We start from the raw sequence: 25954 nt of genomic DNA on the forward strand, positions 1-25954 counted from the left end.
GGCATTCAACATTTTGAATCTCAAGTTATTGTGCTTCTGATTATGATGAAATTGGCAAATTTTGGTAAATCCTCATCATTAAACAATAGAATTCTCACCCATCAATGCCGGCCAAATTCAATAGGTTCAGCTGTTCCCAGCACAGGAGCAACTATGTTGTACCTACCCACCTTGTAGCTGTTCTAGATGAGGATCCTGCGAGAAAGAGACATAGAAGTGGCAGCTCTAATTTAGTAACACAAAGAAGGTTGGATATACCTGGATTTAAGAATTTAAGAATTTTTAGAATTAAACAATCAGAGGTCTCTACTTGGACAAATTTATGTTCAGTTTCTTCTACATTTAAATTTTATAAAACTCTAATTCTTTCCCTCTTGGATATATAAAAGTATATTAATTTTGGTAAATTCCTATAAAAATGAATTGAAATGAAATCCTCACCTACTCTTCACTCTCTGTCTCTTTCTCTTTCCATATGTACATGTGTTTGTGTGTGTGAAAACTTCTGTTTCTGCATTAATTTATGAACTGTCCTGAATCTCCCACCACCTAGCTTCATGGGATAAGTTTTGCTTGTAGAATTACAATACTGAAAAACCAAAGTCTCCCTAAGCACTTTCTCCATACAATGCAAGTAGCTATGTCTTCCCTTATTCATTTTTATTCTAAGCTAACCAAGTCCAAATGCTGTGACCTTTCTTCATAGAAAGGTACCATCACATGAGCATTGTCTTTTCTGCACTTTTGGTTAATGTGTGGTGACCAGACCTGTACCCAGTAATCTATTGCACTATAGATCTGTATAATGGCAGCATGAAATTGGCAACTTGATATTCTTTTCCTTTCCGATTTACGCTGAACATGGAGTTTGCCTTTTCCATAGCAGCATCATCTTTGGTTCACATTTTCACTGAGTTGTCCATCACAACCTGATTTGTTTCTTGATCATTTACCACTAACTCAGGTCTCATCAGCTTATACATGAAGATGGGGTATTTCATCCAGATGTGCACTACTTTATACTTGCTTACTCTAAATTCCATTTACCATTTTGATGCCCAGTTTGGAATGATCATTTTGGAGTTCCTCACAATCCCTTTTGGGTTTAACCACAATGAATAATTTGTTGTTATCAGCAAACTTGACCACTTCACTTCTCATTCCTCATCCCAGATCATCTATAAGTAAACTGAAAAAAAACATTGGTCCCCGTGGAGATCTTTGAGGGAACCTAGTCTTTACATTGCTCCCTCAGAGAAATCACTCTTTATTCCTATTGTCTACCTTCTGTTCTTTAACTAGCTACTGATCTCTAAGAAGATCATCCCTCTTATTTCAAGACAGCAATGTTTTCTTAGCAGGCTTTTAAGAGGGATGTTGACAAAAGCCTTTGAAAAAGCTGATCTACCTTTCTCCGGTAGATCACCCAACCCATTTGTTTATTGAGAGTCTCAAATAATTCCAAAAGGTTATAATTCCAAAAGGCAGAATTTAGGGCAACCCTTTGAAGGATTTTCTCAGTCCTTGAAAGGAACAAAAGAAAAAGTGTAGGTGATGTGGTTCAGAAGGGCTGAGTTCTTATGTGTGTATGGATGTATCTCTGCGTGAAACTAATTGATAACCTGGACTCTCAGACTTTGTATGGCTCCATTTCTGAGCTTTAGTTTGTGAGCTTCCCTATACACCTTAAAACTTTAGATTACACTGAGCTCAAGCTGAAGTGAGCCTTCACTTTGGTTTACAAGCAGACTTTCCACTAGCTAGTCCTGCACAGTTGTTCTCATCAACTTATTTTATTGCCCTTTTCTAAGCTTGGGTTTAGTTTAAAGACAAGGCTGACATCCTCTTCAACCTTTCAAGCACCGTTGTTAAAACAACAGTCTAATAGTAAGTTCCTGTTGGATTTCCACTTTGGAATTTAGCTCCCAAATACAAGTTAGTAAAAGGTTCTTTTCTAGGAGATATTTCTTTTCCTGGGCCCTTGTTTTGGCATCATCTGATGAGAGTTATTACATTAGATTACCTGGCAACACAACTAATAAATAAATAGATATTTACCTCCTCCTTGCCTGGATACTTCACTCTTATTTTGAGCTGATGCTTTGTCACTTGAGCTAGGATGTTTTGTCATTGGGACCCCTCACATGGAGAATATTTCTACAAAGAATGGAATACAATGATCAGAGATGGTGGGCAGAGCTCTTATTCTTTACTTCAGTCTTCCCAAATTAGTGCTGCCCCAGATGTTTTGAACTTCATTGCCCATCTGCCTCAGCTTCTATGGCCAATGGTTAGAAATCCTGGGAGTTATTAGTCTAACACATCTTGAGGGTACCACGGAGAATGCTGCTTCACCAGTCTTGGAGACCAGACAATGTCAGCAAATATAGCTTTTGTAATAGCTGCATTTGCTAAAATTTGCTCTTCTCTCACCCGTCATCCATTGGATCTGGTGAGAAGAAAGCAAGATTAGTGTCTGCGGCATATATGCATATGAGAAATAAGCGGGGTGGAGAGATGTTTGGCTATTTAGACATCATCTGTTGCACACTCCCAGCTCCAGTTGGTTGCATTTCAGGCCAAATATTATTTCATTTCAATATTCATTTCAAAGTTGCCAGAGTTTGAACCTGAACTCTTTTCCTTGCCAAGCATGTGCTAGACCAATATGGTACAGGCCTTTTTCAATAGATCCATGGGCTCTGTGCATTCACATTTATTTCTGCAGATGGAAAGGGGTAATTGGGGAATGAGAAAGGGCGACAGTCATTCACCTGTATCAGCCTCTGCCTTTCACCAGGCTCACATCCCTGCCAAACTGTGTTGATGTTTACATTACTGTTGCGGCCGTTTTCCATCAAAATGCCGTGTGTGTCAGTCTCTCCTTTCTCCTCCCCTCTCTCACTGTGGGTGGAATGATTTCTTTCTGTTTGACATAGCTATTGACCTTGTAGGCAAAGTACAATGGGATTCATGAGATGAAAAATTGCTGCCCAGCGTAGTGAACAAGGAGGTTATTAATTTCTTTTAATATATGCAATTCCCATTACCCTAAATAAAAATGCTGTGCATGCATCAAAGGGAAAACAGGCTGTGGATGATGCCATGGAAGGTTGTTGCTTTGAGCGTTGACGCAGAAACACATGCTTGGAAGGGACCAAATAGGTTAGGCTAACTATGCCATAAATCAGTTCCATACACGCACCAGCCAAGTACAAAAGTAACTTACGAATTCAGACCACAATGTGGAGACAGCAGCTCTATCAGCCTCATTCCAACTCCCATATGCATAAATAAACGAAGGGCTTCCAAAAGGATTTTGACAAAAGTCCCCATGAAAAATTCCTGAGCAAACCTGGTGGTCATCGAATTAGAGGAGAGATCCTCCTACACATTTGTAACTGGCTAAGGAACATAATGCAGAGAGAAGGAATCAAAAATAAATTCTTATGATGGAGGGATGGAGACTGGTAAACCCAACCATGAACTTTATTGGATCCTACGCTTTCCCCCTAGTTCATAAATGAGCTGGAATTGGGGAGAAGCAGTCAAGTGACCAAGGTTACTAAGGATGCCCAATTATTTAGCATGGTTAAAACCAAAAGGCATTGTAAGGAGCTCCAGAAGGATCCCTCCAAACTGAGAGAATGGCAAGGGTGGTTCATTGTAACCAAGTGTAAAGTAATGCACATTGAGGCAAAAATCCCATCTTCAAATATTACCTGATAAGATCTGACCAAAAATGGAACTTGGGGTATTTGAGCAGCTCAGTGGAGACGTCAAGCTAGTGTGTGGCTGCTATGAAAAAGCAAATCTCCACATTCAGTGTAATTGGGAAAGGTTTTGAAAATCAAGCTGTCAAGATCATACAGCCCTTATACAAATCTATGGTACAATCACACTTGATTACTCTGTAGTGTTCTGCTCATTGCCCCTGGAAAGAATATTGCAGAGTTGGACAAAGTGCAGAAAAGATCAACTAAAATGCTACGGAGGGTGGAACAGCTCCTGCATGGTGAAAGCTTACAGCAGCTGATATTGTTTAATTGAGAAAAAAAGCAGATAGAGTGTGACACCTATCGTTCTGTACCTAAAGTACAAAGAATTATGCATGGTGTGGTGATGGACCCTAATAGTAGGACCCAGGGTCATCCCATGAAAATGACTGGTGGGCGATTCAGAACAGAAAAAGGATGGTCTTCTTTTTACAGGTCTTCTTCACTAAAAGGAAGGTCTTCTTCATTGCAAAATATAAAACATAACTTCCATGAAGTGTAGTGATGGCCACCAGTCTGGATGGCTTTCAAAGAGGATTGGCCAAATTCATGGAGGAGAAGGCTATCACTGGGGAGTTTATGGGCAGGTGGTGTTGCACTCAAGTCCTTCTTGTGGGTTCTCTGCTATATGAGCAGAATGTTGGAGTAAATGAATGCAGCAGCCTGGCTCTTCTTAGCCATGTAACAGGTATAAGGTGGACTGACTGTGCGATTGATTCTGGGTCAAAGCAACCGATGTTGCAATCCAGCACAACAAATTGCTGGAGGAAATAATATGCATACTATTTTTTTCCAACAATGTGACACTATTTGCTTCAATGGAAATGGCTTGGAAGGACAGCCAATTTCTGAGGCTCATTCTACCAGAATCAGTGCTCTCATACTAGATCTATTCTGTTAGGTTGGAGGGGCAGCTGTTCTATCCTTGCACCAAGATCCCCCTTAATTGAGGATTTTCTCATGTTATATGTCCTACTCCTTTCCACCCCTCAATGGCTGTGTACCCAAATGTTTTTGGAACTGTGGACACATTTGAAAAATTGAGAAATTGCCCCAGGCACCATCACAAAATATCTAACCAGTTAGCCACTTTAGCATCTACCTGTCAGGTCTATGGATCTTAGACTGAATCCTGTGAAGCAGAAAAATATTTGTTGCCTTTCTGTTGAACACTGCAGCATCTTCTTAATAAGGAATGGTTGAATTTGGCTAAGCGCCAGCAATGCAATGCAGTTTAAAAATCTATGTTTCAGCAATATGCAGTACTTGCTTCTTTTGGAAGGAAGTTATTGCACAGATAAATTTTGTACTGAATCAGTCTTTACTATTCACTGATGTACATGCTCTTTCAAATTATTTATCTGCTTCATGAAAATTAACAAATGGAAGGGGAAATGAATTCATTGTGACCTCTGGACAGACAAGTCTTATATTACAAAATGGGGAGAATAAACACTCAGCCTCTAGGATGTAATAGAGTTCATATATGCTTACAGTATAGGAACAGGTGGCATATAGATGCCAACTTAAAATGGATCCTCATTGGATATTTGGTTGGCTTTTGTTGAAGCCTATGTGTAATTCATATACGTATATCTTTTAAAAATGAATTTGCCTTCAAATGGACTAAGGACATCACAGCAGAAACCCATTGGAGGTGCCTGTAGGCACCACAGTGGGAACTCTTGACTTACGCCATTGGACTCTATAGGCCAGGAATTGGAAATTGAATGTTTTAATGTTTATTATTGAATTTTAATTGTATTTTATATGGTTATTCATTTTGTTGTGAGCCATCTTGAGGCTATGCAAAGGATGGCATAGAAATGTTTTAAATAAATAAATAAATAAATAAATAAATAAATAAATCTATCACCCACTGAGTACTGTTGGACTCCAGATCCAAGCAACATCAGCCAGCTTGGCCAATGGTGATGGAGAATGGCAGATGGGGTCCAACATTACCTGGAGAACACCAGGTGTCCTATCTGTTCTAAGCCTGGTTGAGCAACTTCAGTGGCTATTTTTGCTTTCTGTAATCTTCTCTGCTTTTGGGTATATGTGACATTGGCTGCATTAAGATTGCATGGTTCTAGCCTGATTGGGAGGAAAGGGGTATTAGCCTGATTGGGAGGAAAGGGGTTAATACCATAGACAAAATGAATCTGTCCATTTTCTTTCCCCTGGAAGTTCACCTGGAAAGGCAAAAGGGTCACCCGAACATTTTGAGTCTCTCCCTGCTCCCCATTTCTCTCTCACACACACATGCCTGGAGAGAAGAATGGTTCTTCCCTCAACTCCGCTAAACTAACCAGAAAGCAATGAACCAATGAACCAACATCTCAGCTTCATGCAAGTCACATATGGATTGCTTGTGAGTAAATGAACATTTTTATCTTTAGTTGAAAACTTCTCAGTGTGGATTCTAATAGATTCATGTGAAAGCAACTAACTCTTAACTAAATTTGCTGTTCAATGCTTAACTCCACTGAACCTATATATAACCAAATATATAGCAGGTTCCCAACACGCTTACAGGCTATGGCTCCCCACAATCCCAGCTGCTGAATGTATGTGTGTATTCTAAAATCTGGAGTCCAAGGTAGCTATGAAACAAACAAAGGGTCTATATTACCTTGTTTCAAACTAATTTTGGCTCTCCTGTACCCTGTGAAAGCCGTGGAATACTTAAAAGTGGGGTGGGGAGACTTCAATATGCCACTCTGTATACCATTTGGCTGCTTTTTTTAAATTTGTGTTTGCTATTTTGGGAGTAGAAGGGCCACATGCAAGCATTTGTCCTAGATAAAGTTGTCGATGATAAGCTAGAATGATCCACTTAATTAAAATGGACCCAGACCCAAAAGACCCATTGCTATCTGTGATGGTAAATGCAGTCCCTATTCTCTGCACAACCATAACGATTTCCAAATCCATATAATTTTTTCAAATGAGTGCATTTTCCCACATGCATATTTGTTGTCCCACAAATGCCATCTGAAGCTTCGAAATGCGTGCACTGTGTCTCACTCTGGGAGGTATAACTTTGAGTCAAAAACTAAGTGAAAATGTTTTCTTATGCATTTCTAAGATGAAGAAGACTTGGCGTGTATCTCGCCTACTGTGAAAGCAGCAGCAACCACATCTGGACCACAGTGCATTGCATGCTTGGAAATCCATGCACTAAGACCACAGTTCCACCCACCCCCACCCCAAACACCAGAGCAAAATTGGACAAGGCTGATGACCCTTTAGTATTGGGCACAAGTCAGATTTTCAGCATGTGTACCCCATCACGCATGCCTCACCTACTGAAATGTTTCCTTCTCTGTTCAAAGGGGCAGGAACTCTGCCCCTCTTTTCACCTGCCCACTCTGCCTGTGCAAACCCAAACCAGCCATTGACATAGCATGAACCGGGGAAACCCAACCAACTGGGCAATATGATGCTTGTGTGTCTCAGGCACATAATCTTTCTGAAATTGGATGTTTTCATGCAAGTGGGTGTAAGCCTGCTGGTCTGATTCCCTGGATTTCTGCAAAGAAAAGGGAGAGAGGAAATTGCTGCATGATAATAGATGCCCACACCACAGCAAAGCCCTAGGAACCAACCTAAATCATACAGACTGTATGTTCCAGAAGGGTCACTTCTGCCCTCTGTCTCACCACATGCTTTTCGGCTGGCCAAGGATGACTGCTCAAAAGGATCCCAATACACTTGTGCTGAAGCTGTGGAACATGGGCAGAATTGATAGCAGGTCCTTTCAAAGTTTAGCAGAAGATTTGTGTCAGGAGGTTCCTATGGACAAAGGAGGCTCATACTCAGCCTTTCATTTTCATATGCACACACAAGGGTTCAGTTCAAAATGCAAATAAATGAAAATAATTCAATGATGTGGGCCTGGAACTAAAAATTCATTGCAAATTTATTGGTGAGAGCTAGATGAGCTTTTCCCTTCTCCCTTTAGTACATGAGAGTGTGAGGTTCTTGCTAAATGATTATTGCTTTGTGTTGCAAAGCAAACCCATCTTGTTATGTGAACAGGTGAGGTAGGCACCCTTTATGGAAGTCCTCAAACATTTTACTTCACAGGCTAGATTGCATATACAAGAGCAATGCTGAAGCAACAGGCAACTTTACAGCATCAAGTAATGTCTATAATTATAATTGTAAACATATAATTTTTGAGGGGTACAGCAGCTTGCATATGTAAAAACTCAGACCTTGAAAAATAGCCTGAGTAGACTTGGAAACAAGGTATATAATATTATTTCATTTAATCCACAGCACAGTGGCTATTAGACTAGGATGCCTTTCATAAACAAGTGAGAACAGAACAGTAGTGTTTACATCTGAATTAAGTCCTCAGGAGAAGTCCTGGTGCTGCAAACAGATACTGTGGTGCCTCGGCTCACAAACGCCTTGGTTCACAACCAAATCAGCTCATGAACAAAAATTACATGAAAATTTTGCTTTGGGTTGTGAACTCCGCATTGGGTGGCAACCAAGATTGCAGCCATCTCCCCACCCCACCCCCAAGTGGGGAGATGGCCACGATTGCAGTTGTGTTTGTGCTGGGAAGACGTGTGTGATCACAGACGCGCTCCTGCAGGAAAGATGGGCGCAATCTCCGCCATCTCCCTCCCCTCCGCAACCAGCATGATTGTGGCCCTCTTCTCCCCACCCCTGAGTGGGGAGATGGCCATGATTGCAGTTGTGTTTGTGCAGGGAAGACATAGAGGAGCTGACGACAGAAGAACTTGCTGAACTCCAGAGTGAGCAGCAGAAGGCACTTGCTGAGGAAGTGGAAGAGGAAGAGGAAGACAGGGAGGAGGTTAGCAGTGATGAGATACAATCCATTATGAAAAAATGGAATGAGTGCCAGGATTTCTTTGAGAAGCACCACCCCAACATAACTGTAACAAACAGAGTGTTGAATCTGATGAACAACAACATGGTCTCTCATTTCCGGAGGGTTATGCAGCGCAGGAAGAAACAAGTGACTATAGACAGATTTTTCACCAAAATTGACCCTGCAGCTAAGAGACAAAGAGAAGAAACCCCTGAAAGATCTCCCCAATGTCCTTATGGAGGAGCACTCTCCCTCCAAACAATAACCCCCCCCCCCACACCTCGGTTAGTGTTCTCCACTGTATTGTACAGTACTTTGTCACTTTGTTGTTCTTTGTCACTTTGTTTCAAGATTAAAAAAAATAGTTACAGAACGGATTAACCTTATTTACATTGAACCTTATGGGGAAATTTGACTTGACTCACGACCAAAAATTGGCTCACAACCACATTTGGAGGGGCCAGAATGGATTAACCTTATTTACATTGAATCTTATGGGGAAATTTGACTTGGGTCACAACCAATTTGGGTCACAACCAGAGTCATGGAATGGATTAAGTTCATGAGCCAAGGTACCACTATATTGAAATGTTGGCTTTAAGTGCGGTTTTATTTTGGGCTTGGGCTTTTAACCTCATCACATATTTTTAAAAAACGGTTTAGGGACTGGGGCAAAAGCAGATTCATAATGGGGACCTTCAGTTATTATTACATTGCACTTATATGCTGCTTTTTTCTCTCTTGTGAAGAATCCAGGTTAGGTTACATTGCTGCATTTTATCATCACAACGGCTCTGTGAGGGACTTTAGGCTGAGACTGAGTGCTTGGTTCAAAGTCAGCCAGTAAGCTTCACAGCTGAGTGGGGACTAGAACCTGAGATCTTCTGAGTCTGCAGTCCAACAGTCTAATCACCACACCAACTCGCTGTGGGTTAAATTTCCCCTGGGATTCCCCTCTCAACTGCTCTTGGATCAAATCCCTAGCCCAATTCTTGATGCTGGAAGAATTTAAAGCATTGTGTGTGTGTGTGCGTGTGTGTGAAGACCACCTTCTGTTCAGGAAGCTCTTCACAAGATTCTGGAGTGCTTGTGTGAACTCTGCATTCATTGTGAGCCCCAGTGGAAATCAGCAGTGGTTTCACATCCAGTGATACATATGCAGTTTCAGCAACTGGTCTGACCATCAGCATTTAACTTTGAACCAACTTGCTTTTGCGAGATGACAGTAAATGGCTAATGTTGTTTTAATGCACAAGTCATGGTTCCAGTCATTTTAATGTCTCCATGATGTGGCCATTCCCCTCTCTTTCCTCATTTTAAGGCCACAACAATGAGCATTATTTATGCCTTAAACGTGTGTTAATGAATTTTACAAGCATGTTGGATTTAGCCACTGTCAGAGAGCCAGAAAGCTTGGAGCCAGAGTCAATCCTGCTTCATGCCAAAGCATTATGCGAGCCATTGGAAATGATTATCCACAGACAAATGGGAAAATACATCAAATGATATATAAGGTCACAGTGACAGCCAGGAAACAATGCCAGAATGCGCTTACTGGCTCAGATCCTGTTTGGCTCGCTTGCTTATATAGGCATGGAGAGAAGGAAGAGCCAGCCCTTTGCTCGAGCCAGGCATATAACTTCCTTGGCTTCTGCAACTCAGCAGCACAGATGTCGTGGCAACAACAACCCATCAAACATGCATTTATTTTGCCATCTTTTATTTTCTGTGACTTTCCAAGATGTGACCATCAAGGGCAGAGCTATTTGCAGCATTTAAAGTTATGGAAATCATTCTCTGAGCACTGGAAATATACGTGCATTCAGAGATAACTATGGTTGGAACATTAGGTGTGGTTCTGAACAACTGAACCTCTCTCCATTACCCAGTGCCTGAACACACTCAACAGGGCCGATTAAATTTATATATCTTTTGGACAGCTGTGTTTGCTGCTGCTTACACAGAAATCTGGATATGTGCAAAGTTTTCTTCACATTAGGAATGCTTCAGAAATCTGCTTTGCTTTTTTTATTTTCATTTTCAAAAATGTGTGTATTTTCATCTGCATTTCCCCAAATGCATGCATCAACGGAGCACATGTTTTATCACACACATTTTCTCCCATTCATTAAACATGTTTGCTTGCATTAATATTAATATTTTGGGTGTCAAAACTATGCATTCTTTCATGGACATTTTTCAGTTGAATTCTTTTCAAACACTCTTCCTGTTGCTCTGTAAATTGCACTGCAAGCTCAGAAATGTGTAGACTTCAACCACAGATTGTGTTTCGGTTGGAATGTGAGAAGTGAACAAATTCTTGTTAAAAATATAGTTTGCAACCTGATATGGACAGGAGCCAGTACAAGTCTTGAGAATAACTTAGGAAAACAACATGTCATAAATGTCATAAATTGGGAAAATTAGGAAAGTGTATACCTCTAATATTGAGGTTAGTTGATGGGAGGCATTCCATCCATTTTAGATGTGGCTAAGAGTTGTTGTTGTTAAATTGGATTGATTTTCAAGCCAAGAGTGGCACTTACACCCTAATGTACCTGTCTCACCTCTAAGCTCTGACTCAAAGGCTCTTGTCAAAGAGCCATCCCTCAAAGTGGTGAAGGGGATGGCAAATAGAAGAGGTTCCTTTTGGAAGTTGCATCCCACCTGTGGAACAGGCTTCCCAGAGAAGTATGCCTGGCACCCTCATTATTATCATTCTGGCAACAAGCAAAGTCGTTCCTATTTTCCAGATATTTTAAAGTCTGAATAATATCAAATCAATTTTTGATTATTAGGATTTTTATGCTGGTTTTATTATGACTGTACCTGAGGAATTTTAAATTTATAATCTCTGTAGTTACTGTAATTGTAGTATTATATGTATTTTATTTGATTTTATTATTGGCTTTATGCTTACATTGTACACCACCCAGACAGCCCTATAGAGCTGTGAGAGTGATTTATAAATCAAAAAACTAAATAATGTGAATGAGCCCTAACATCCCATGATGTGAATATAGATTTCTTCTGAAAACTCTGTGCCGTGATTATTTTTATAAAACAAGACATAAGTAATGCAATCACATAGAAGCTCTTCTGCCTAAAATTAAAAACAACAGCTATTCAGATTCTTCCTATCTTGGGTTTTCTACAATAAATGGGCTGAATATGACAATTAGTAGTAATGCAGACCAACCATCTTTCCCTGGCATGCAGTATTTCTGTTTTAATTTGTATTTCAGGAGAAGATATGGTACATAGAAAGGAGAAAAGAAGGGAATGAGATTTAAAGCTTAAAATGGAAGAGGGCTCAATGGAAACATTCTGGATAAGCAAATAAATTATCAAGATGACAACATGATGCAATTAGTCGCTTTAAGTGGAAATTTTTAAAGCTTTGGAGCCTAGGACTGAACTAAGGAAAAGGACAGTAAAGCCATACCAAGTGTTGCCTGACAGCTGTTTTGGAAAGATTGCTTGTATTAAAAGATGTTCAATCTTCTCAAAGCTTTAAATAGGCTTAGGCTTAGATTTGAGCTGAAAATCTCATTTGTCCGGCATTCTAAACTTTTTTTCACTTCTTCTGACGCGTGCCAAATGGACTTTTCCTGCAAACATTTGCCTTCTCCTATGCCCTGACATCACTCAGTGGTGCCACAAGAATCCCAGAATGACACCCAATTGACCTTTTGGACTCTTCTTGGTGTGTTCTAAGCCATACCTCTAGACAAGGGGGAACCAAGCTTTCTGATGTTGATATTTTACCATTTCTGGTAGTCCTAAGAAGTGTGCATGCAGTCCACATGCATATGTCCTTATATTAATGGTTTTAAGAAAACAAAGAATGTTTTAGATAAGATAAGAAGCATGCAGATAAGAAGCATGCATTATTTCTAGTAGAAAAACAATTTGGGGCAGCCAGATTCATCTCTCCCTCCCCCTCTGTGAGCTGGGGGTAAAAGGTTGGGCTGTTAGAATATTCTTTAAAAGGGAACTGTTTGATTTCATGCATGGTTCTAGGAAGATTGTTCCAACATTTCACCACAGGTTCTTCAAATTCTGTGCCAAATTATCTCACTTAATATCACAAACATCCCATCACACAAACCTACACAAGTTAAGACAGAGCTCCCAGCATTCCTGTCAGCATGAGAACTGCTGGCATTTGCAGGGCAATCTTTTGGCTAAATACCCATATATTGTACCCTAAGGCTGCAAACCTCTACCCAGTTCCATGAGGGTAAATCCCTTTGAGCTTTATGGTGCTTGTTTCTGAGTAAGCATGTACGTGTTTGCACTGTAATGGAGACTACAAACTTTAGTCAACCTACTGACATTTACATTGTCCATCAAAATGTCCTATCACTTTTAAATAGTTCCTCTCCTTTCCTCTCCTCTCCTCTCCCTCTTTGGTAAGCATATGGCTATTTCCAATGCCTTGGAATTCAGTGTTCTCTTCATTTTTTATATAGTTCATTTCCTCATTTTTTAAAGAGTTCCTTTCCTTTCCCTCTTTGGTAAGCATATGACTATTTCCAATGCCTTGGAATTCAGTGTTGTCTTGCCCTTTTGACTTTAGTGATGTTTATCTTATTTGATGTTAGTGTAATTTTATATTTTATTGATCATATGATGGGTTTTTGTTTAAGCCACTTTGAATTCACTAATGAAAAAAGAGGAGTATGAGTATTTTACTGTTTTACTAGTTTTATTTTCAAATTTTATTAGTGTCTGGAAGCTGTCCTGAGTGCCATCTTGGGTAGGAAGAGGGCATAGAAGTCAAATGTATAATAAATAACTATAATATTCTATTTCTACATTGCATATTCACCAAAGCCCTCTGGGTGGTTTATAAGACAAAGTTTAAATCTGTAAAATACTATAGCATAGTAAAACAGAATATAAAACTACAAGTTTATACAATTTGGTTTTCATCGAAGTAGTATCCAAGAACAAAGTCAGCAGCAGTGTAAAGCTAAAGGTACACTAACACCATTTTGAAAAATTAAGGGCTAAAACCCCTGCAAAAATAGTAGTAGTACCAGCAGCTGTAATGGTTTCAACTGCCACTGCAAAAACACCGTGTAAATGTCAATGAAGCCTCTCTAAGGAGGTCATTGCACAGCTGAGGTGCCACCACTGAAAATACCCTGCCAGAGCAGCCAGCTGCCTTATCTCATTCTGTGACAGCTTGTGAGGGATGATTTTGGGGACCAGGCAGGTCTATATGGAATGAGACACTCTTGTTCACCACTCATAATAGAACTGAAAAGGGTCATACCTCTTATTTCCTCCCAATGACCAAACATGATGATTCAGACTCATAGAATAGAATTTGGATGGTTCCTGTATTGTACAGCAATATCATCACTGAGTTCTTCTTATCTCATATCAAGCCTCTGAGATGAATATTGAAAGAGTAATGTTATCCTCAAGAGAGCTTTAGAAATCAGCTTCCTTGTGGTTTAGCTTACGAAGATGTGACAACATTTTTAAGCCTGATTCTGTTCAGATCACACTCAAGCAACTGTAATGCAAATTTTGCTGCTATCTCAGCTTCTTTAAATATATGTAACTATTAATTTTTAAAATTAGGAATCAAATGACTTCATTTGTAGGAGTACTTTGAAACACAGAGCATACCATTTTGCAATATTCACTGCTATTACAGAGTAACTGGGCTGATGCTGTAGCTATTACATTGACCTTTATTCTGAGACAAGATGCTGAATTAGAGATGAATGAGTGCTTGGTTTCTCTTAGTTTCTCATGTATCCAGTCTTAAGTCTGTTCCTCCCTATTTCTGCATCAGTTTGTGAATTAAAATAACAATTAAAAAATCTTCCTGAACATCTTTACTCATTTTCACAGGTAGCTCCTAATATACTTATTCCTGTGCATTTTTACCTAATGCATGCACTTTATACAAACAATATTCTTGAAAACAATTTATTTATTTAATATCCTACCTTTTCCCCAAAATATAATAAGGCTAAGGTATATTAATTATTATATATTATCATAAATATAATACACCAGTATCACGCACATTAATATTAATTTAATTCATGTTTGTATATATATAAATACACACAATACTGTAATATATTGTATACATTAATATTGTATATATTGTATATTAATTCTTCCCCATTCCTATGTAGAATAAGACTAACCACCATCCTATGTGGAACTTCCTTCCACTTCCCTGTAATATTTAGGCATACTAAAGCCCTTTCCTTGGCTTTGATAGTGGCAGACAATGATGTGGAATGAAATCGGGGAAATGTTAACATGTCAAGACAAGTATGTATGTGCTTAAATTTTCATTGAAGAGCAGGGAGAGCTCAATCCCATGCTGGTATTTTTCATTGTGGCCATATACAACCAGATTGCATAGTTTTTCTTTAAGTCTACAGATTAAAATACAAGATCAGAACCTGTTTCTCAACTTATCCCCACTCCACTATGTTAAAATCTTAATGGACAGTTGCTTTAGGACTGATCATCCATAATTTACTCACAGAGGCAGCTTTCAGGTCAGAAATTGCAGCCGAAGGGGATTTTTAAAAATTGTGTAGTTAGCAACTGTGCTTGTTGTTAATTAACTGTAATGCTAGGCATGGAAGGCAATTTTCATTAGGATTACAGTGCATCAGACATTGGACTCTTACTTCCCCAGCTGCAATCCTAATCACATTGCTCCTTTTTTAGAATACAAACTTTTTATTCTAAGGCTGATTTCCATGTTATCTTTGCAGGATCATGTTGCGCAATGTAAGGCTTAAACTTCTCTGTGTGCTCTAGAAACATAGACATGTAGAAACAGAGCGAGTCAGAAGGGGTCTCCTGGGCCATCTAGTTTGACCTCCAGCACCAGCTGGCTCCGCTCACAACATGCCCACCATGTGGACGTCCAGCCTATCCTTGAACACCCGCACTGATGGGGCCTCAACAACCTCTCGTGGAAGCCCATTCCACACCCTCAGGGTCCTGACTGTCAGGAAATGCTTCCTGGCATCCAAATGGAACCTTGGCTCCCTGAGCTTTGCTCCGTTGGAGCACGTCCTGCCTTCCTCTGCAGGGGAGAACAGGTCTCTACCCATCTCCATGTGACATCCCCTCATATACCTGTATGTCGCCAACGTATCCCCTCTGAGTCTGAATAATATCAACCCCAGATATCTTAATTAAATCAAAGGAACAAATGCAGATATGGTTGCTAACTACATAATTATAGTAGTATGGGATAATTTCCTAGTTAGCAGCTAGCTTTTCAGAGGACTACTCTAAAACAAGGAAATTGGGGGACAAAAGGTTAAAACTGCTATACCCAAAGTGGGCTGCCAGAGGTATTTCTGTCCTTCATAATCTCCTTTTCATTTTGCTGTTAGCAGTTCTTCAAAGGTTGGGTCCACATTTACACTGTATTTATTGCACTGTCAACATTAAATAATTTCCCCAAATCCTCTTTTCCCGCCAGTCCCTGAAAATGCCACAGAGAGTCAGAAGACCCTGCTGAAAAGGGTGAGGTGTGTGTGTGTGTGTGTGTGTGTGTGTGTGTGTGTGTGAGAGAGAGAGAGAGAGAGAGAGAGAGAGAGAGAGAGAGAGAGAGAGAATCCCTAAAAGTCAGAAGAAGGACTTTTTGCAAACACAGTCCTTCTTCCCATGGATGGTCATGAGAAGACAGTTCTTGGATCCAAGCCTTTATATCCTTCACACAGTTGAGGAAGTTGTCTGTCAATGTTGTCTCTTTCATATCATTCCAAAACTTTAAGAGCATTGGCGCATCCAAGGTCAACCCTGTTATCAAGGATGAGGGATACTGTGACAAGGATAACCTTGTTTATTTGACTCCTTTGTTTCCTAGGGTTCATTCCATTGGCTTCAGTTGATTTTGAATAGCACAAGGAGGGGAGCAATTGGAAGATGTATTACTTGCCAAGATCCTAGGGTAAAGCAAAACAGCATGCAGCTGCAATGTTAAATCTAACATTGATATAGGCTGTCCACCTTTCCTAGTCCCAAGGGATTACAATCTATTACACTAACTACATTGTGCTGTCTCCTACTGCCCTTGCCATATGAAAAAGAAAAAAAACCCTAAAATCAATACTTCATGGCAGCAAGAACTGCAGCAACATAGCATCCATGAAAATTCAGGTTTTCTGCATGCAGCTTTAGCCATCACATAAAATCTGTTTAAATAACTATCAGAACAAGGTGGCACCTGTAATGAATTATTATTTACACTTTCAAGCAATGATAAGGTCATGGCCGTCCATTCTGTGCAAGGGAAAATGATGATTTACTTTTACGGCCAGACATCTTCTATTCCAATATTACTATAAAACACTGAAATAATCAAGCACCATACTGTAGTTCTTCAGGTCTGTTATAAATGTACATCAGCTCACTAGGAGAGGTGAAACAAGGATATTGTTGAATTTACAGGACCGTAACAATTTCAGGAACAATACAAAATAATGCGAGCAAAAGCTAAATTGTAGAGCTAGCTTTAATGGAACTGCTCACTGCAGACCCAATTTTTCCAGATGTGCTGAAGAATGAAGGAGTCTAACTACCGCTTCGTACTCAAGCCTTCATAACAAAGGTGTACATCTGAATTTTATCTAGGAGGGAGGGCCCCAGTATATTCTGAGTTGCAATCTACTGCAGCATATACCTGGAGCAGGACTTCCCAGTGCAAGCACACTGGGCTAGCCACAGTGGGGCTCTTCCAAGAATTAAAGGAGCCCTTTGGTTTGTGGAAGGGACTTTGATCCAGTGGAGTCTTAAGGCACAGGAAATTCTCACAATGTGTATATAGCTATTGTACTTTTATCCCACTTATCTGCCAAATTCCGCCTTCTATGCTATTCAGGAATGCCCTCTAACCTTCCAGAGCAGATGTTGTTGAAAGCACAAGAGGTCCTTGGTGAAATCATGAAAAGCCATCTTTGGGCTGGCAGGAGCCCAGAGTAGCTCATGCTGTAAGAAGGACCCAGCTCTCCAATCTTGGGATCTAATTCATGTTATCAATACCATCTCATCTCCAAGCCCACATGTCAGTAGTTCCATAGCCCTTAGCCCTAGTCGTGTGTCCTGTACCTGAATAAGCAAACACATGACGGGAGTGAATGTTCCAGCCCTAATCATTCCTAACTTCTTCAAGGTAACCATCTGAAGAAGAAATCTCTGGTATCCATGCAAGTTCTCAGCAGGAGTCAGAATGCTGATTTCTCAGGCTGCAAAGATTCAGGAGCACTTCCTCTGAAGTCAGTCACCTACCTTGAGAGAAGACAATGGATACGATGACAGTGAAGGATGAGGCTGGCATTTTTCCTCTCATGTGTTGCCCCCGTTAAAGTACAAAACACCTCAATGGGGCTCATGACAGCGATTTCATAATTAGGGGTAGAGGAGCTGGTCTATTTCTGATCTATGTCACTTATATTGATTTATAACTCCTGTTCCATGAAAATGTGTATTTAAATATATATTAAAATAATAATTTTGAATGCTCAAAAGGTTTTTAATTTTTCCCCCACTGAACATGCATTTCTAACAGATTGTCTCAAAATACACATTTCTAAATTTGTTTTATCTTAAAATATATTTTGATACAGTCAAAAACAGCAACACCAACTTTGGAGAAATGCAAAATCTGAATTGTATTTCATGAACAGGAAAATCGGCCCAATTTGTTTATTTATTTATTTTCCTGCATGCATTAAGAAAAAAAGTTCTTTCATGACCATTTTAAAATCTCAAGTTCTTTTTTTCCTGAATATGAGAAACTTTCAAAATGTTGGTAAATTCTTATAAAAATAAACTAAAATGAAAATTCCCACCCTATAATGAATGTACATGTGGCATGGGTTATCTCACAGCATAATTGCAAAGATTCCTTAGGAATCTTTACACATTTCCCAGTGAAGGAACAGATGATTTTGGATCTCCAAAGAACACATTGCTTAAGCATCCTTTCACACCACAGTGCTTCAACTTAAGGGAGCTGATAGCGTATAAGAGGTTTGTAGACTGCAACTGGAGGCTGCAACATCAAAACATTAATTTGGGAGTCCAAGAAGGGACTACTTCAGGGTAAGTGGTATGAAGATTGAAGCCCAGCTGTTCAGGAAACCTGCACACTTTTCATGGTGGATGTTGTGAAATGGATGGTCCGTCAGATAGTACTTTTTGCACTGCCATGATTTTGGCTGCATTTTGTTTATTTTTTGTAGAACAGTGCACATTTAAACAGAGACTGTAATGAGCTGTAAGAAGGCACATTTCCTCCCTTTTTAATGAAACAGTCATTTTCATTTTAAATAGAAAAATCTGTTATTGATGTTCTTGCAGGAAAAAAATGCACTAAAAAATTCCTTGAAATTAAACAGCAGCGACAGGTGAAAGACCTGAAGGAAGCAGGATTGCTGCAATCAACATCTTTTTATAGGTAAATCACTTTCTTCTCACTAAGGGTTTGATTGTGCTTGCTGAGATTTCCATTAGCACAACTTAGAGGATCAGCATGATTTGAATCCCATTGATGTATGTGAATGTTCTATCACTAAGAAGTGTTCTGTGGATTTGGGGTATGACTCCATCAGTCACCCTGATCCTGTGGTTTCTTTTAAGAATGTGAGTTTTAATGTCAGGGACAGCCTCATACTTAAAGAAGAATCTGATGGCATAAGTGTTCTCTTCACTAAAATAAACAGAGAAGTCTTCGAGGGTTGGAGTTTGTTGTTTGCATCAAAGCAATGCATCCACATATTCCAACTCATGCTGAGTTAAGCCTTATAGATAGGCAGGCACAGCTCCAAATTTGTCTGGACTGAAGATATAAAATCTCCTTCAATCCAAAAGCTAAATTCAATTTTGGAAAATCTCCTGGAGGTTGTATCCTGATGGCAGACCAGACTGAATGCAAAAAGGGTCAAGGCCAAAACACCTACAAATTACTCCCCCAAATCAACATGTCTTAGCTGAGAACATTCAATGCTAGGAAATAAGCTTTCCTAGAAGCTTTTCAACCTTTTAGAATGGGGGTGGGGGACAATTCAGGAAACCATCACATTATCTGTAGTCAGAGAAAAAATGTTAAAGCAAGGGAGGGGTGTGTGGTTACCTGGTGAACCCTGGAGGATGGGCTTGAGGTTCTCCATCCCTGGCACTGGGGCAGACCTTGAGAAAGGTGTCCCTGGCATGCCACTGGCCCCACATTACTCTGGACAAGTGTTGGTCCTTGTTGCTCTCTCCTGACCTCATGTCCCTATATCCTATAAAACCCAACTTTTGGCAGATGGGCAGGACCTCCAGCACAGAACCTGGAGAGAAGAGCACCATGGCATGAGTGAAACAGGTATATGCAGAATCTGCCAGCCATGCTTCTTAGCGTAGGTAGACTTGCCATTAAGAAATGCTATGAGATGTTTTGGAGATCTGGGTACTTGTTTGTTTGTTAGCTTGCTTGCTTTTGCTCCATGAATGATGATGAGTATTACTATCATAAATTTACAGCTCACAAATGCTAATATGTGAGCTAGTTCACATACACATGTCATCACTTGATGGCTTCAGGTGCATGGGTTCATGACCTCAAACACATCCATTCAGGATTATTTCAAGTAGTTTTAACTGACTCCTTAGCCAAAGTAAGGCTCCTGGAGTAGTTTACATGGAAGCAGCAAAGCAAGAGAGTTCCTGCCCACAGGATTAGAGCCCCCCACAATTTGCACAAAGTGCACAAGCAAAAAGGGGTGAGAGGACAAAGAGAGAAATGATATGCTTTTTTGTTGGGTTTGTAGAAAGGCCTCTCTGTCTCCTCTTCTCTCTCTCTGTTACAAGGTACTGGTGGAAACAGTTGAGAAAGAAAGACCCTTCATGGGGGATATCTGGAAGGTCCACCTTTCATCTTAACTTCTTTTGCAACTTTAAGATTCAGCAAATGGTAAATAACTAAGAAATGTCTGTATATTTGTGAGCCAAGCTTCAGGTGGTAATCAGATGAGTGGATGAGCAAATGAATAGACAACGCTAAGACTTTTCATGTGGAAAATGGAAGTAGCTTGCCAATACTGACTGCAGTACAATACCTTTCTTGGAATATAAATGTCCAGTGCCTAGACAAACAAATGACGAATTGACTATCATTTCAGGAAACCACCAAACTATCCACTTTCCCCCTTTTCAGAACAAAAATGGACAATGAGGTTGCTCAAATCCTATGTCTCGAAATACTTTCCTGCTAAATCTGGAGTTGTCTAATAAGACTCTAAATTGTTTAGAAAAGCTGAACTTAGGCATTTAAAGTCTATTTGGATAGGTTATCTGGACTGAGCAATTAATGCTAGATTAATCACTAGTAAGGCTTGAGAAGGTCAGCTGATTTAGAAGTGTTTGTGCCTTGTAAAAACAAGGAATCAATTTATCAATTAACAAGTGCTGCTGTACAAGCCTTAGGAAAATCATGCCTCTAAAGAATACTTGCTGACATGTCAGAAGAGGTCTGAACAATTTCTGACCCCCCAAAAATCTGAAAGCAGCTGAGTAGAAAAGTATGGTGGACAATGAAGTCCTGAAGTAAACTTTGTAAAAATGTGCCACAGAAGATAGAAGGGTAGAAGAAGAGGTCTTTGCCAAATGTGATAAGCTCTTACAATGAGAGTCAGATTTCCCAGGGGAATGGCAGGATACAGATCGACTAACTAACTAAATACAGGAGCTGTACTGAAATTCAAAATATCATGGTCATATTTGTGAGTAATCAGTTTAGAGCTATTCTTCAGCTTTCAGGGTGGTAGGGTTGAACATGAACATGTCTATTATGCTTATATGATGATGATGATGGGAGTGACTCCCCCTGCTTTTTTACATTTATATTCCAGTTGTGCTGGTGGTAATAATGCCAGAAATGGGACTGTTCTTGATGATCTGGGATGAAATTTTCTTTACTCCAAAATCACTTGAGATGCAGCACAGTTCTGAAACGTGTGTGTGTGTGTGTGCGCGCATGCAGGAATAGGGAATAAATCATGGCAGCTGTTTGGGCTCCTCATTTCATTCTCACATAAGTATCACATAAGTATATAAGTATTTTAATTTAAGATAAATTCATCCAATATCCACCCACTGCTAAGTCCTTCTATCATTATAATCACTCTATTCATAACTTCCAACCCAGTATACTCATACGATCCAATCCAGGCAGGGAGGAAAATCTCTGGAGCATGACCAAAAATGGTTGTTGGCAGGGCTTTTTTTGTCATAGAACGCACCGGAACGGCGTTCCAGCACCTTTTTTTGCAATGGATTTTACTAAGTGATTTTGAATCGTAGCAGATCAGCAGCAAACATCATTAACATCGTGCCTGCAGGCTGCCTTTGTGTCTGCTATCTGTTATCTGATAGTGAGATAGTGAGGGCGCTGCTGCTCTCGCTTGGGATTGGTGTGTGTGGTCGTGCGCTTACTGCCGGTGACGTGAGTTCTGGCACCTTTTTTTTTTTTTTTTTACAAAAAAATCACTGGTTGTTGGGCTACATTTGGCCTGGTGGATCTGTGATAGCATAAAGCATTGTGACATCTTTCTTAGTTGTTGTCATTGGAGGACATGAATAGGCATCAGCCAAGGACTCAGAACCTGCAGGAGCCCTCTGACAATTCCCATGGATTTGTTCTTCCTCTTCAGTACTGCATAGTCCTTGTTCACTTGGTTCTTGCTTTGGCCTGGACAATGATGATCATGAGAAGGAGGGGCAGTAAGGTCACTGCTTTCCTGCTCACTGGCCATCTACCTATCAAATAGGCAGCGGTAGCTATGATGAGAAAGAAGATGTAGAGCAAGAACCACTACTGACAATAGTGATGAGATGGTGGACTTACAGAAGGAAGGGACCCATGAAGGGTATCTTGCCCAAAGGCCCTGAGAAACCTGAAGTTAGCACTGATGTTTGCAGAGGCAATGTGAAATTGAAGGACTTAAAAAAAAACTTACATGGGATACTTATAATGCAGTATTATATTTTTAATTAGTACTTGACTTTATAAAACAATTTCCCAATGATGCTCTGGAAAGACAATGAGAATAATGTTATTCCTTTAAATAACTATACAGTATTTGGAAATGAGAAAGTGATTATATTCTAATACATTAAATATAGCTTGGAGTCAACCTGTGACATTTCACCTAACTATGCAGAGAAAGTAATTACCTGTTAGCTGTTTCAAGATTTCCCATTCATTTTTCCATCAGTACTTTCAGCCATAAAATTATGGCATCTCGATTTGTTACGCTTCTTAAAGGAGACGGAATAAAATAGGCATTTAAAAAAAGGTGCTGGATCTATCACCTTGGGAGCAGGTGTCATTCTCAAGTCCTAGTGAAAATGGTGTTTACATTTATTGTTTATTGCACAACTCCTTAGACCATGACAGGGTAAAACAAACATATACAATCAGTTAAAACTATCATAATACATGAAGATTGGTTTTATATTGTTATTTATTTTATATTCTTAGTTTTATATTGTTATTCTTGTATTATATTTTATGTTGTGAGCCGCCCTGAGGCTTCGGCGAATGGGGTGGCATAGAAATGTTTTAATAAATAAATAAATAAATAAATAAATAAATAAATAAATAAATTAGTATACATAAAATAAAGAAAGTACTTTAAACAGGGTATTACCAAGGTGCAGCTAGAATAAGTCATTCCTATGTGGCATTGGTAGGGCTACAGTCATGTGCTTCACCTTCTTTTAAGTATAATTTTATAATGTCTGTGTATAACTGGCAATGATGCATAGAGTGGGTGAAGTCTTCTACACAAGCTGATATACAGTCTGTCTTGAATTGGTATACCATTCAATCTCCCCATTTTCCTCACTGATTCCATTTGATTAGAACAGTCTGGAAAAAGCATTCCAATGTTCCATTTTCAACGAGTATGTCAAATATTTTTCATATTGATGAAGTTTTGTGCCTGATAACCAATTACTGATTTTAGAGAATATAATGGCAATCATGTACTTATGTTTAACAAAATTTGAACTGAGGAACTGGTAGAGATATTCAAGGATTTTGTTTATTCTACATTTCAAAGCAAATCAACCTGTTCCTTTCTAGACCAATGTGCATACCAGAAAACATTTACTGTTTAGAATTTTGTGATGCAGTTTGCAACTCAGAAAAACATGACATGACAATGCATACCAGGGAAAAATGTTTTCAAATATATACTTTGAAATAAAATACATTTAGAAATAAGTATATTGTAAGAAAAGGCATTTAAATTTACTTAGGGATGGGGGAAATCATGGAGGAAAGTGTCCATGAAGCAAGCTCTTAAATGAACAGAAGCAGAATTCTTGTACATCCCTAAATGTACTGTATAAATACAGTTTTGGTGCCTGATAAAAACATACATATTGAAACAGCATTGTATTGGCTTTTGAAAGAATGCATGACAAATTTGATGGACTAGAAACTGACATCCCTCCCTAGAAAAGGGCCTTGTCAGTCAGAAAGATTCCTGAAAAAAGCCTCTTTTAAATGAGGCTACTAATAAATTATAATATTGGCATCAACTACAAATTCTTTTTACTGTATATAAATAATTTTAAACATGCAAACAATATCTCCCATAAGTGCGTTTTTGTTTTGTTTTCACCTGGGACTTTTCTCCTGTCAATGTCTAAAATTGTTGCAAATATCTGAAGAGTTAACTAGTTGTGAGGATTGAGTAAGAATGGATGAGAAAGTAGACCTGTGGTGTACAGACAGACAGACACACACACACATACACAGAGAGAGAGAGAGAGAGCGAGCGAGCGAGCACTTCTTGAGCCTTGCAACAAATCAAGATCTGCATTTTTGCAAGCTTTCTAATGCTGCTCATATTAGGGAAAGCAGATGTCAACAGTATAAATATTAGGGGAAAGTGTGCACAAAATGATCACAAAACAGAATTTTAGCAAATTACTCATTTATTAGATTAATATTCCAGCCCTCCCCCCATTTTTGAAGAACTCAAGACAGCTTATATCAGTCTCCTCTTCTTGTTGCTCAAAGTACTTAGGAAAATGCATGCATTTGAAAATATGCGCAAAATGTGCAGAAAAGGGACATACGAGTTTATATATTTTCAATTAAAATAGATAAATTCATCACTAACTTGTGCTGAAATGGGACAGAACATGCCTTGTCCTCCCCCAAATCTGACATTTCAGAGACCAAGAATGAGAGATCTGTCTCTCCTTGGAAGAACATTTGAAAATACATCTTCATTTGATTAATAACTTTGCAGGTAGCAGTCATACTAAGGGAGGGGTTCTGGATTAATTCCACAGTCCAACTATGGGGATTTAACTGGTTTTCCTGATGAAAATGCCCCCTTTCCCACTATTTGTCTGGTAGGGGTGGGAAAAAGCCCTGTAAATGTTCTCTATAAAACTAGACTAAGGGGGGGGGGGCGGGGGGCAGATAACCTCATGGAGGAAAACTTTATGCTACAGTTCTTGTTGAACATCTCTTCCCCAGATTGTGCCCACCTCTCCTGGTTTCATATTTGGGACAGCAGCAACTTCTAAAGGGAATTACACATTTGCCAGACCCTAGAAAATGCTAACGCAGACTAGTTTCTGGTGCGCACTGGAGGTAGCTTTGTTTATGCTTAATAAATGCTGCTGCTCTTGTTAAAAAAAACCAAAAACTCGTCTTCAAACAGATTACAAGAAAGTGCTGTCAGTTGTTATAAGCTGCTTCATTGCCAGTTACTATCAGCACTTAGACACCAAACATCCGCTCTTATTCTTGGTTCCATGTGTACCTGTCATCTCTTTTTAAGTATTTCATGTTACATTTTTTATCAAGCACTTACAGCCACCATGCATTTCGGGGAGTCACACCATATCGCCTGAGTGAGGCTGCAGTCAATTAAAGATGAGCTGGGATGGAGCCCTTCAGAGCCAAAGCAACGGCACAAACATCCCTGAGACGTGGCTCGGATATAGTCAAGAGATGGCAATGCTCGTCTTGCCATAGTGCTGTTTCTTCACTGTCCCACGTGCTGCACACCCCGTTGTTCGGTATTCCTGACAAAAAGCAAGCTAACTAGGCCTGTTGTTCTTTGAGATTTTGGAGAGCATGTCGCTCATGGGAAGGGACTTCTTCAGATTAAAGGAAGGGATGGCTGCACCAGCCCCACACATCGTCCCCATCTTCCTGGCTCCACCCACAACCTCTGCCCAAAGAATGGAGGGCCAAAGTGTCAGCTAGCTAGAGTCCCTGATGTTCCGCTGTATGGTGGACAACCTG

Source organism: Varanus komodoensis, unplaced genomic scaffold (genome assembly GCF_004798865.1).
Source record: "Varanus komodoensis strain SLA01 unplaced genomic scaffold, ASM479886v1 scaffold13_3, whole genome shotgun sequence".
Lineage (NCBI taxonomy): Eukaryota > Metazoa > Chordata > Lepidosauria > Squamata > Varanidae > Varanus > Varanus komodoensis.